Source organism: Nycticebus coucang, chromosome 19, assembly GCF_027406575.1.
Source record: "Nycticebus coucang isolate mNycCou1 chromosome 19, mNycCou1.pri, whole genome shotgun sequence".
NCBI lineage: Eukaryota > Metazoa > Chordata > Mammalia > Primates > Lorisidae > Nycticebus > Nycticebus coucang.
This window is the reverse complement of record NC_069798.1, coordinates 42,059,750-42,072,528: the sequence shown is the minus strand read 5'-3', so window position 1 is coordinate 42,072,528 and position 12,779 is coordinate 42,059,750.

The following is a 12,779-nucleotide window of genomic DNA, read 5'->3' as shown; positions in this document are numbered from 1 at the left end:
ATGAGGGACAGAGGAGGTCAAATTCACCCTCTTGGCTGATGCTATGATCGTATATTATACTAAGAAAACCCCACAGACTAAACCACAAAATTCATGGAAATGATCAGGAAATTCAGTAATGTCTCAGAGTATAAAATCACTGTCCACAAAGTAGACAGTAGACTTTGTATATGCCAATAACAACCAAGATGATTTGCAAATCAAGGACACAGATAACTTCAGAGTAAAGAAAGAAATGAAATACCTAGGAATATACCTAACAAAGGAGTGAAGGAGCTTTACAAAGCGAATTATGAAACTCTAAGAAAAGAAAGTACAGAAGGCATTAATAAATGAAAGAAAATACCATGCTCTTGGCTGGGAAGAATCAACATTGTTAAAATATCTATAGTTTCCAAGGTAATGTACAGATTAAATGCAAACCCCATTAAATTATCAACATCATACTTTAAATATTTGAAAAAATAGTACTTCATTTTGTATGGAACCATAAAAAACCCTGCATAACCAAAAAAGAAAAAGGAAAAACTTCCCAAGGAGAAGTTTGGGAGAGAGGGGCAATACAAATTGCAGTTAATAACCATCTGTGATCAGTCCACAAGTAGTCATTCCAGGCCTCCTACCTCAGTACCTCTGCCCTTATGCCCTGAAGACTGCCTATCTCCCAGACAACAAAAAACAAAAAAGGCACACAGGTTATTTCCCACCCCCTGCCTCCTACCAGCTTCTTGGAAGAGGTTTTCCTTACCTGATCCACGTGAGTTCATCCATGCACTGGCCGTGGTGCACATACATCCCTGGCTCTCCCTAACCACCAGTCATCCCCTTTCTGGTGTCCCTGTGGGCTCTCTATTGCCAGGCTATCCAAGATGTTGTCCTTCCAGTGTGTTTTAAAACTCTTCACTGCCGGGCAGCGCCTGTGGCTCAAAGGAGTGGGGCACTGGCCCCAGATGCTGGAGGTGGCAGGTTCAAACCCAGCCCCAGCCAAAAAACTGCAAAAAAAAAAAACCTCTTCACTGCCACTTAGCTCCTTGCGGCTAACCCTGGTGCCTTCCCCTTCCTCCCAGGAAAGCTCCTAGGAAGAGTCTGTACTCATCTCTCACCATCCTCCAGTCACACTATCCCTACTTAAGCCTGCTTCTGTCCCACGTGATAGAAAACTGTTTTGGCAAAGGTCCTTGCTACTAACCTAAATGGGCAATTATTGGTTCTTCCTTGACTGCTCTCAGCATTGCCCTGCTGGCCCTGTGAAAGTGGCTTTCCTGCAGTCTCCTCGGGAAGGTTTCTCTCCTCAGTTTTGACATTTTGGACTGGATCGTTCTTTGTTATGGGGGTCTCACATGTGTAGTACCCGTGATCCCTCTGATATCCCCATGCATGGAAGAACCAAGGGACATTCTCCCAAGTTCTAAAGTCCTAGTGAATTTTCTGAGTTCCAGATGTTCTTTCACCCTGCTGCCAGTGGATCACTGAGAGTGACGAAGAGGGACCGATCCTCTATCTATCCTTGATTCCTGAACCTGTGTATTATAGCATTTGGGGACACAACACCAAATAACAGCTATATTCTGGATAACAACAGCTAACTCCAGTGTCTCATGCTTGAATTGGGCCCTTGGCTGAGTTTTCAATAAGCTGCTCCATCATTTCATAGGTCCATTGCTTCTACCGGTTTGGAATACACCAGACCAGTGGTTCCCTTGGTCAGGCACCCATTGCTGCATCTCCTTTGCCATAACATAGACCTCCAAATCTGAGGTGATGTTATAAAGCATCATATGAGATAAATCAGGGACTTCAGAAACTCTCAGCTTAACACTAGACTAGGTATCCACCCCTGGAAAGATGATTAGCTGCCCTTTCCAAGGTGGAAGGGACCCAATGTAATCACTATGCCTTCAGTGGCCAGCCAATCAAGGGCCCAGGCCTGTCTTTGTGCTGACAGTTCAGTCAGTAGTGGCAGCAGCTATATTCTGGTGCCTGGGCCTTGGCTCCAACCATGTCACCATGACTACACCATGCATGGGCTTATACTACAAGCCCTGAGGACAAGGCTGATTCCACAGGGATGAGGCACATCCTCTATCTAGCGGCTAAGCACCTCTTCTGTGGTACATGCTCTCTGGCATAAGACTCTGCACATGCCTCTTCCCCAGACCTCTTTTTTATTTATTTTTTAGTAAATCATAGCTGTGTACATTAATGGGATCATGGGGCACCATACACTGGTTTTATAGACCATTTGACATACTTTCCTCACACTGGTCAACATAGCCCTCCTGGCATTTTCTTTATTGTGTCAAGACATTTATATTCTATATTTAGTAAGTTTCACATGTACACTTGTAAGATGCACCATAGGTGTAACCCCACCAATCACCCTCCCTCTGCCATCCTCCCCCCTCCCTCCCCTCCATCTCCCTCTTCCCCATATGCTTAGGTTATGACTGGGTTATAGCTTTCATATAAAAGCCATAAATTAGTTTCATAGTAGGGCTGAGTACATTGGGTACTTTTTCTTCCATTCTTGACATATTTTACTAAGAAGAATATGTTCCAGCTCCATCCATGTAAACATGAAAGAGGTAAAGTCTCCATCTTTCTTTAAGACTGCATAATATTCCATGGTGTACATATACCACAATTTATTAATCCATTTGTGGATCGATGGGTGCTTGGGCTTTTTCCATGACTAAGCGATTATGAATTGGGCTGCAATAAACATTCTGGTACAAATATCTTTGTTATAATGTGATTTTTGGTCTTCTGGGTATATACCTAGTAGAGGAATTACAGGATTGAATGGCAGGTCTATTTTTAGATCTCTAAGTGTTCTCCAAACATCTTTCTAAAAGGAATGTATTAATTTGCATTCCCACCAGCAGTGTAGAAGTGTTCCCTTTTCTCCACATCACGCCAACATCTCTGGTCTTGGGATTTTGTGATATGGGCTAATCTTACTGGAGTTAGATGATTATCTCAAAGTAGTTTTGATTTGCCTTTCTCTGATGATTAAGGATGATGAGCATTTTTTCATATGTCTGTAGGCTGTGTGCCTGTCTTCTTCAGAGAAGTTTCTCTTCAAGTCCCTTGCCCTGCCTGTGATGGGATCACTTGTTCTTTTCTTGCTTATATATTTGAGTTCTCTGTGGATTCTGGTTATTAAACCTTTGTCAGAGATATAACCTGCAAATATCTTCTCCCATTCTGAGGGTTGTCTGCTTGCTTTACTTTCTGTGTTCTTGGCTGTGCAGAAGTTTTTAGTTTGATCAGGTCCAAGCAGTGTATTTTTGAAGCTGCTTCAATTGCCTGGGGTGTCCCCTCATAAAATACTCACCCAGACCAATTTCTTCAAGAGTTTTCCCTGCACTTTCTTCTAGTATTTTTATAGTTTTATGTCTTAGGTTTAAATCTTTACTCCACTGAGAGTCTATCTTAGTTAATGGTGAAAGGTGTGGGTCCAGTTTCAGTCTTCTACAGGTTGCCAGCCAGTTCACCCAGCACCATTTGTTAAATAGGGAATTTTTTCCCCCACTGAATGTTTCTAATTGGCTTGTCAAAGATCAAATAACGGTAAGTAGCTGCGTTCATCTCCTGGTTCTCTATTCCTTTCCATACATCTACCTCTCTTTTTTTAGTGCCAGTACAATTCTGTTTTGATCACTATCGATTTATAGTATAGTCTGAGGTCCGGTAGAGTGATTCCTCCTGCTTTGTTTTTATTTCTCAGTAATGTCTTGGCTATTCGAGGTTTTTTCCAATTCCATATAAAACAAAGTATTATTTTTTCAAGATCTTTAAAGTATGACAGTGGAGCTTTAATAGGGATTGAAGTAAAGTTGTATATTGCTTTGGGTAGTATGGACATTTTAACAATGTTGATTCTTCCCAGCCATGAGCATGGTATGTTTTTCCAATTTGTTAACATTTTCAGCTAATTTCTTTTCTTAGAGTTTCGTAGTTCTCTTTATAGAGATCTTTCATGTCCTTTGTTAAATAAACTCCCAAATATTTCATCTTCTTTGGAACTACTGTGAATGGAACAGTCCTTAACTGTTTTTTCAGCTTGACTATTGTTGGTATATATAAAGGCTACCCATTTATGAATGTTGATTTTGTAACCTGAGATGCTGCTGTATTCCTGATCACTTCTAGGAGTTTTATAGTAGAATCCCTGGGGTTCTCCAGATATACAATCATATCATCCGCGAAAAGCGAAAGTTTGATCTCTTCTGACCCTGTATGGATACCCTTGATCGCCTTTTCTTCCCTGACTGTGATGGCTAAAACTTCCATTACAATGTTAAAGAGCAGTGGAGACAATAGGAAACCTTGTCTGACTCCTGAACTGAGTGAAAATTATTTCAATTTAACTCCATTCAATCCAATATTGGCTGTGGATTTGATGTAGATGGCCTCTATCAGTTTAAGAAATGTACCTTCTATACCCATTTTCTTAAGTGTTCTAATCATGAAGGGATACTGGATATTATCAAAAGCTTTTTCTGCATCGATTGAGAGAATCATATGGTCTTCGTTTTTTAATTTGTTTATGTGCTGAATTATATTTATAGACTTACGTATATTGAACCAGCCTTGAGACCCTGGGATAAAACTGACTTAGTCATGGTGTATAATTTGTTTGATGTGTTGCTGGATTCTGTTTGTTAGGATCTTGTTGAATATTTTTGCATCTATATTCATTAGTGATATTGGTCTATAATTTTCTCTTCTTGTTGGGTCTTTTCCTGGTTTGGGGATCAGGGTGATGTTTGCTTCATAGAACGTGTTGGGTAGTCTTCCTTCTCTTTTGATATTTTGGAACAGGTTGAGTAATATAGGTACTAGTTCGTCTTTAACAGTTTGATAGAATTCTGACATGAAGCCATCTGGTCCCGGGCTTTTCTTTTTAGGAAGATTTTGTATGGTTGATGCTATTTCAGAACTTGATATAGGCCTGTTCAACATTTCCACTTGATTCTGGCTAAGTCTTAGAAGGTGACGTGCTTCTAAGTTTTGGTCAATTTCCTTCAGATTTTCATATTTCTGAGAATAAAGTTTCTTGTAATATTCATTAAGGATTTTTTGAATTTCTTAGGAGTCTGTTGTTATTTCATCTCTGTCATTTCTGATTGACGAAATTTGAGACTTTACTCTTTTTTCCTGGTTAGGTTAACCAAAGGTTTATCTATTTTATCGACCTTTTCATAAAACCAACTTTTTGATTTATTAATCTGTTGTATAATCCTTTTGTTTTTAATTTCATTTAATTCTGCTCTAATTTTGGTTATTTCTTTTCTTCTACTGGGTTTGGGGTTGGAATGTCCTTCATTTTCCAATTGCTTGAGATGTCCCATTAAGTTGATAACTTCCTCTCTTTCAGTTCTCTTGAGGAAGGCTTGTAGTGCTATAAATTTCCCTCTTAGGACTGCCTTTGCAGTATCACAGAGGTTCTGATAATTCTTGTCTTCATTGTCGTTTTGTTCCAAATATTTGGCAATTTCCTTCTTAATCTCATCTCTGACCCAGCTATCATTCAGCATAAGGTATTTAACTTCCATGTTTGTGTGTGTGTGTGTGGTTTTTGGCTGGGGCTCGGTTTGAACCCACCACCTCCAGCATATGGGACCGGTGCCCTACTCCTTGAGCCACAGGCGCCGCCCAACTTCTATGTTTGTGTATGAGTATGCAGACTCCACTTGTTAATGAGTTCAACTTTTATTCCATGGTGGTCCAAGAAGATGCAAGGAAAAATTTCTATTCCTTTAAATTTACTGAAGTTAGACTTGTGACCTAAGATGTGATCAATTTTGGAGTATGTTCCATGGGCTAATGAGAAGTATGTGTATTCAGTTTTGTTGGGATGAAATGTTCTGTAGATGTCTGTTAAATCCAAATGCTGGATGGTTAGGTTTAAATCTAAAATTTCCTTGCTCAGCTTCTTATTGGAGGATCTATCCAACACTGCCAAAGGAGTGTTAAAATCTCCAATCTCTGACTATTTTGGAGCTGGAGTAAATCAAGTTGCTCATGTCTGTTAGAGTTTCTCTTATAAATTGTGGCGCACTCTGGTTGGGTGCATAAATATTAATAATTGAAATCTCATCATATTGAATATTACCCTTAACAAATATGAAGTGAGCATTCTTATCTTTCCTTAGTTTTGTTGTTTAAAGCCTATTGTATCTGCAAATAGAATCGCAACACCTGCTTTTTTCTGATTTCCATTTGCCTGAAATATGGACAACTATCCTTTCACCCTGAGTCTATATTTATCTTTTAAGGTAAGATGAGATTCTTCTGTGCAGCAAATATCTGGCCTGAGTCTTTGTATCCAGTCAGCCAAACTGTGCCTCTTTAGGGCACAGTTTAAGCCATTTACATTAATGGACAATATTGATAAGTCTGGTAAAATTTTGGGTATCAAGTTTTTCGAAAGTCCAGTGGACATTTTTAATCCTTTTGCCACTGTGGAAGTTGGAGTTTGATCAAAAGTTTCCTAGTGAGTTTACTTTTGTGGTAGAGGATTGGGCTGGTCATTATGGAGGATAGGAATGAGAATATCCCGAAGAGCTCGTTTGATTATGGCAAATTTCTTCAACATGTGAATGTCATTCAAGTATTTAATTTCTCCATCATAAAAGCAACTCAGTTTAGCTGGATACAGCATCCGGGGTTGAAAGTTATTTTGTTTTAGGAGATTAAAAGTTGATGACCACCCTCTTCTGGCTTGAAAGATTTCAGCAGAAAGATCTGCAGTCATTCTAATATTCTTCCCTTTGTAGGTAATGATTTTCTTACGTCTGGCTGCTTTCACAATTTTCTCCCTCATATTAACGTTAGTGAAGTTAATTGTGATGTGCCTGGGAGATGTATTATTTGGATTGAGTCATGCTGGGGTTCTGAAACTGTCTTCTATCTGAATTTCAGACTCTCTTGGCATGTCTGGAAAATTGTCATTCATAATTTCATAGAGAAGAGACTCTGTGCCTTGCAAAGCCACTTCACTGCTTTCAGGGATTCCAATGAGGCAGATATTAGCCTTCTTCGAATTATCCCAGAGCTCTCTGAGAGAATGATCCATTTTTGCTCTCCATTTCTCTTCCAATTTGAGAGTTTGGGAGCATTGAAAAGTTTTGTCTTCAATGTCAGAAATCCTTTCTAATGCTTGCTCCACTCTGTTACTGAGGGATTCTACTGTATTTTTTTCAGATCTTTGAGGGCTTCTTGCTTCAATGTGTCAAAATCCTTGGTGGTTTTGTCTTTAAATACATTGAATTTTTGAGACAACTTTTGAATTGCTCCTAGAATTTCTAATTCCACCTTTTGAATTTCTCCTAGAATTTCTGATTCCAACTTTTCCTCCATTCTATTAATTTTGTTTGCAATCCAAATTCTGAATTCGATTTCTGACACCTCAGGCATCTGTTTATGAATGGGATCTTCACTTATATCTGCCATATCTTTCATTAGAGGGATCGACCTACTCTGGTTATTCATGTTACCAGAGTTGTTCCACTGATTCCGCCCCATTGATTATTTACACTTTTTGACTAGATGAGTGGTTAAAGGAAAGTTGGGTTTGGGGCGACAGGAGTAGTGATTAACCAGCCCTTTGCCCAAAAGCTGGGACTGGTGTACCTTTTCCCCTGGAGCTTTTCTGAGGACCTGTACAGTGCTATGGCCTGAGAAACTGGGGACCTGCTTGGTGCGGTGGGGTTAAGTGGCTTTGTCTTGTTTTCAGCTGGTCTCTGTCTGACCCTAGTGAAAAACAGTTACTCTGGGTTGAAGTCTCAGCTGTGGAGAAATACCAGCAATTAAGTAACCCCGCACCCCTGGGCAACAATCGGAAAAGGAAAATCAAACCTTCCTACAACCACACACCCAGGGCACCACTTGTATAGTCCTCGAGCGAGTGGCTCAGTTCAGAAGATCCAAATCAATTGTCTCAGTCAGCACCTGTCTCAGGTGGGAGAGTTTAAAAGGTCTCTGGCAACTAGATCGCAGGGGTCTGCTGACTACTCAAATATGAGTTGCTCCGGTGCTCCATGAGGTCTGGAGGACCCACCCAGCAAATAGATTACTCTGGGAAGGTTGATGCCTCCTTCCTCACCTTGCACCTCTGTCACACCCAGTCACTGATAATCCCACAGGGCTGTGACCCAGTTGCCTCCAATGAGCAGATACTCCAGGGGTTTGCACCTGCCTGAATCACAAGGAGATCTATTTCTCCTCAGCCAGGCCACTGCTCTCTGACAGTATCCGGCAGGGGAAGATGAGGCCTGACAACCTCGGGTGTTTAATGGAGGCTAAGGCTGTTCACTCAGTTCCAGCCCTGCCCCTGAGTGATGTTACTGACAGAACAGAACAACTTTGCGTAATTTGTTTCTGTCCCTGCTAAATTCCCCTGTGGAAGAGAAGCTGTTTTGAGTTCACAGAACCTGTGCCCCAGGCCCTGTCTGTGCCGCTGTCCGGACTCAGCTGTAGTTTGTATTTGCAGCACGGTTACCTGTCAGTTCCAGCCTCTGCCTGCCCTCTTTTGTTTAGGCTGATGATCCCCTGGGGGCCGGGTGTGTCTTAGGCTCAGTAAAGCGGTCCTCTGGATCAGCCTTACCCTTAGAATCAGCTGGCTCTGCGTGTGCGTTTTCCATTCGCTGCACTCTACCCAGGCCGGTACTGCCTCAGGCAAACCCTTTACTCACAGGGCCTGCATTTCCATCCCAAATCTGTTCTGCCAGTGGTTGCCGCCTGAGTAGATGCCTGGCCTCCTCTCGTTGACCAGAGAGACAGGAGTTGTGAGTCTGGAATAACCAGGGGTGAGCCCTATTGTTGCCAAAAACAGCTGCTCTGTGCATCAGGGCACCACCACTTCTGTGTGGTTCCCTCTCAGCCAACCATCTGCTCCTCACTCCCATACCGCAGAATCAGCACTGACCAGCAGCAGTCCAGGCCCTGTCCACAACTCCCGAGAAAACACCCAAGAATCTTGACTCCTGGGGGACAGGCCTCCAGACCTCAGAGTGAGAGTGGAGGGGAGTGCTGGGAGCTCAGAATTGCAGGTAGAGAATATATACAGTTTTACAGTTTTATGCCTGGCAGGAGAGCACCATGGCACCCTAGTAGGGGAAGTAGGTCCAGTTTTTAGAGGGTCACTCCCGTGCCGTGGAGTATAATTGGAGGACTTTTGAACTCTGCTCATTTGTTTATGGGGTACTCTGAGCCGTTTTCATGGGGGAGGGGACTCCCATCCACTTGGTGATGGATTTTGTACCTTATGTTTGCATCCTTGGAGTCGCAGCTCGCCACAGCAGGGTCGATGTGCGTTCTTCAACCTTCTCTCTTGGTGCAGCTCTAATCTGCCAGGTTACTTGCTAATTTCTGTCCCTTAACTCTCCTTCTGGACGGGAGCCTCTATGGAAAGCTGGCTTCAGTCAGCCATCTTGTCTCCGCCTCCTTCTAAACTTCTTTTCTTAATAAATTTCCCAGTCTCCTATGTTCCTCTGCTTTGCTGCCCTGGGGTCCTGTCCTCATCAATGCAAATCTGTGATCGGCCACCTGCACCCTCCTCCTGTGCATCCTCCCCTCCCTCCTCCCCCAGAATGGGTATCTGCATCAGTCACGCTGCTCCAGGGGAGAGCTCCGGCAGCTTCTGGAAGCTCCAAATACAGACACGCTGAGGGGGAGAGGGAGAGCCCCCTAGACCTCCTTGTCTACCTTCTCATCCTGTTCCTGCCAGACCCCTGACCGGCCAAATCATTTGCTGCCCAAGACTCCATATGTATCCTATAGAACACACATTTTTTCCCTCTACACCAGCGGTTCTCAACCTGTGGGGGTTGAACGACCCTTTCACTGGGGTCACTTAAATACATTCTGCATGTCAGATATTTACATTACGATTCATAACAGTAGCAAAATTACAGTTATGAAGTAGCTATGGAAACAATTTTGTGGTTGGGAGTCACCACAACATGAGGAACTTGTTATTAAAGGATCACAGCATTAGGAAGGTTAAGAACCACTGCTCTACACCAAACTGTTGAACAGGTATACTTGAACAGGCTGAAAGTTCTGCCCACTGTGAATGTTTTCCCTAACCACTGTCTTTATAGCTACCTTAGCTGGGAATCTAAGCAACAGGGTACATGCCTCGGAGGCCCCAGGAAGTGGCTTGTGTGGCTTACTTGTGCCCTGTGCTCCTGCTCAAACCTAACCCTAGATGCTCACCTTCCATCTTAGAATGAATTGCTGTTGGGTCTGCCTGAATTTATGACCTGAGTGGCACATGATAAGCATTCTTGATGTCTTGATGTCTTTGATATTCTTGATGAATTATATCCCATAGTTTGATACTTTCTCTACCAGGGCCCAAAACATACTGAGCTGGTTTTCAAAGGGTGGACAGTTTTCTGCTGCAGGCCAAGCCTTGCTCCAAGGCTGTAGAGGGCCTATGATAACACTTCTCCTATTGGGGCTTTCCAGAGACTCCACACTGCCCACTTATCCTCTGGATTTGCCAGGTCATACTGTCCAAGCAAGAGGGCAGCTTCACTGTAGCCTGGCTTGTGCTACAGAGCCCTTCCTTGCTCCACATCGCCCAATGAATGGGCTGGAGCACTATTTTAAAATATGGTATGCATTATGCTCCAAAGCCAAAGAGCATTGTGTCATCTTCCTAACAGTCAAGGATATAAAAGGCAACCTTATCCTCACCACAGAGGGGTGTGGCATGGGAAAGCACCTGAAAGCATCTGCTGCATTCTCCAAACCTGACCCCCTTTCTACATTTCCTACTCACTGGATGCAACATCCAGCAACCTTTCTCCCTATCCCCACACTCTGCATCTCACCTCCACCCTCCACCAGCCACCCACCACCAAGTCCTGCAGATTCAACCTCCTTCACTCTGACCTCTCCTTTCTGTCCCCTCACCCTGCCTTGATCCAGTCTTCATTCATTGTTCATCTGTTTGATTCCTGCAGAAGCTTCCTAATAATTCCTCACTTCCAGTATCAATTCTCCTCTAACTTCATTGCCAGGACAGCTGCTCTTATCCCTCCTCTCCATACATATAATACCTTAGTCCTCCCCCAACATTTCAGAGGTACACCTTTATCGCATTTATGTTTCTAGAGGGCCATTTTCTACTTCTAAATGTGGCATTGCATTTGAAGGTAATAGAGATGTTCTATTTGTCTCCATAGTTGATGTGTGTGTGACACTAGAAAGGCATCTGAGGCCCTTTAATACAAGGCTCTCATGATTCCAACTTCTTCTCCACCACTCCTGCTTTCTCCCAGCCAGGAGCACCTCTCCTGAGTCAAGCTCTCTCTCACCTCCTAGCCTTGCCTGAGCTTTGTACCTGCATGGCATCCACCCACACTCTCCACTCTCTAATTTCCCAGATCCCAAATTTTCTACCCATTCTTCAAACTTACCTGAACTATCACCTTCTGAAAGAGCTCTTCCATCATTCATTCATTAATTCATTACACTCCCCACCTCACCCCACCCTCACAGGCTTAGAAAGCCTTGCTTTTGTTCCCATCATACTCCTGCCTTGAGCTCTAACCTTAGCATTTGTCTGGTTTTGTGACAATGGTTTGTTCTATCAGACAGAGTAAGCTACTTGAGGGCGAAGACTATCCCTGAGGTCTGGTCCTATGCTTAGCACACAGCAAATACTAAGTGTTGGCTAAACCAGAGAATGTGCATAGTTTAGAGGTGATAAATCGGAGGTTATCAGGCCTGAAGATGAGTTTTGTTTAGCCCACACAGCTCCTGGCTGAGCTAGACAAAATAGGATTAATCCAGATTATATGACTGGCAAGACTAATGACATGGACTTGGTCTCCATTCTCTTTAGCTGATTAAGTCAGCCAGACGTGTACACAGAAAACATATGGTACCGAGAATATGAGTGTACCCAGGAGCTATGGTCATTTGCGTCCTTAGTCTGTTGTGTTTCCTGGGTACATCTCTGGCTGAATAGACAGGAGGGGCCCATCTGCAGCTCAGTCTCAGAAGCCTGCACAAAATGAGGGTGGGAGCAGCAGAACACCAAGGCTCACTGCTTTTTATCTCTTGCCACCAGGGCACAGAGGTAGGGGAGGTGGCACATTAGGGATGGTCCACCCTTATTTTTATGTCTTCCTGCATCCCACAGGTCTATTCAAGCTATATACTTGGCAGTATTGCCCATGCCACACACATTTACAAATCAGAAATATCACATTTTTGAAATCCAGGTATCATTTTCTCTTGAAAAATCCACAGATCTGACAACATCAAACACATCCTCTTTTGTGATAAGAGTTACAGCTTCCCCCTTTGGCCAAACATAAGCGCTCTCCAGTTTGCCATAGTTCTCATTTATCTTTAACCTGTCCCAATGGGTTATTACCAGCCTTGCTTCTATAGTCATTTGAATTTCCAACTTCTAAAGTGCTGTGAATCACCCTGTGCTATCCTATTATTTTATCTGATCCCTCTCAAAATCTAGGGCTGGAGATAAGTCCACAAATACCCTCCCTTCACAGATGAAGGTAGAACCAAAGAGACAGCTGGCCTGGTAAGTCATACATAGTTTGTGAGAAATGAAGACACAACCCAAACCCACATCTTGGAACTTGAGATTTTTTCATCACACTGACAATTATCACATACCCAACCATTGCTTGCTGCCTTCTTTAAAGTACTTATGTTTCAAGAATGTTTGTAATGCTTTTAATGTGTTGCTGTGAAACTGTAGCAGGCCCACAGATTTTATTTGGTCTACA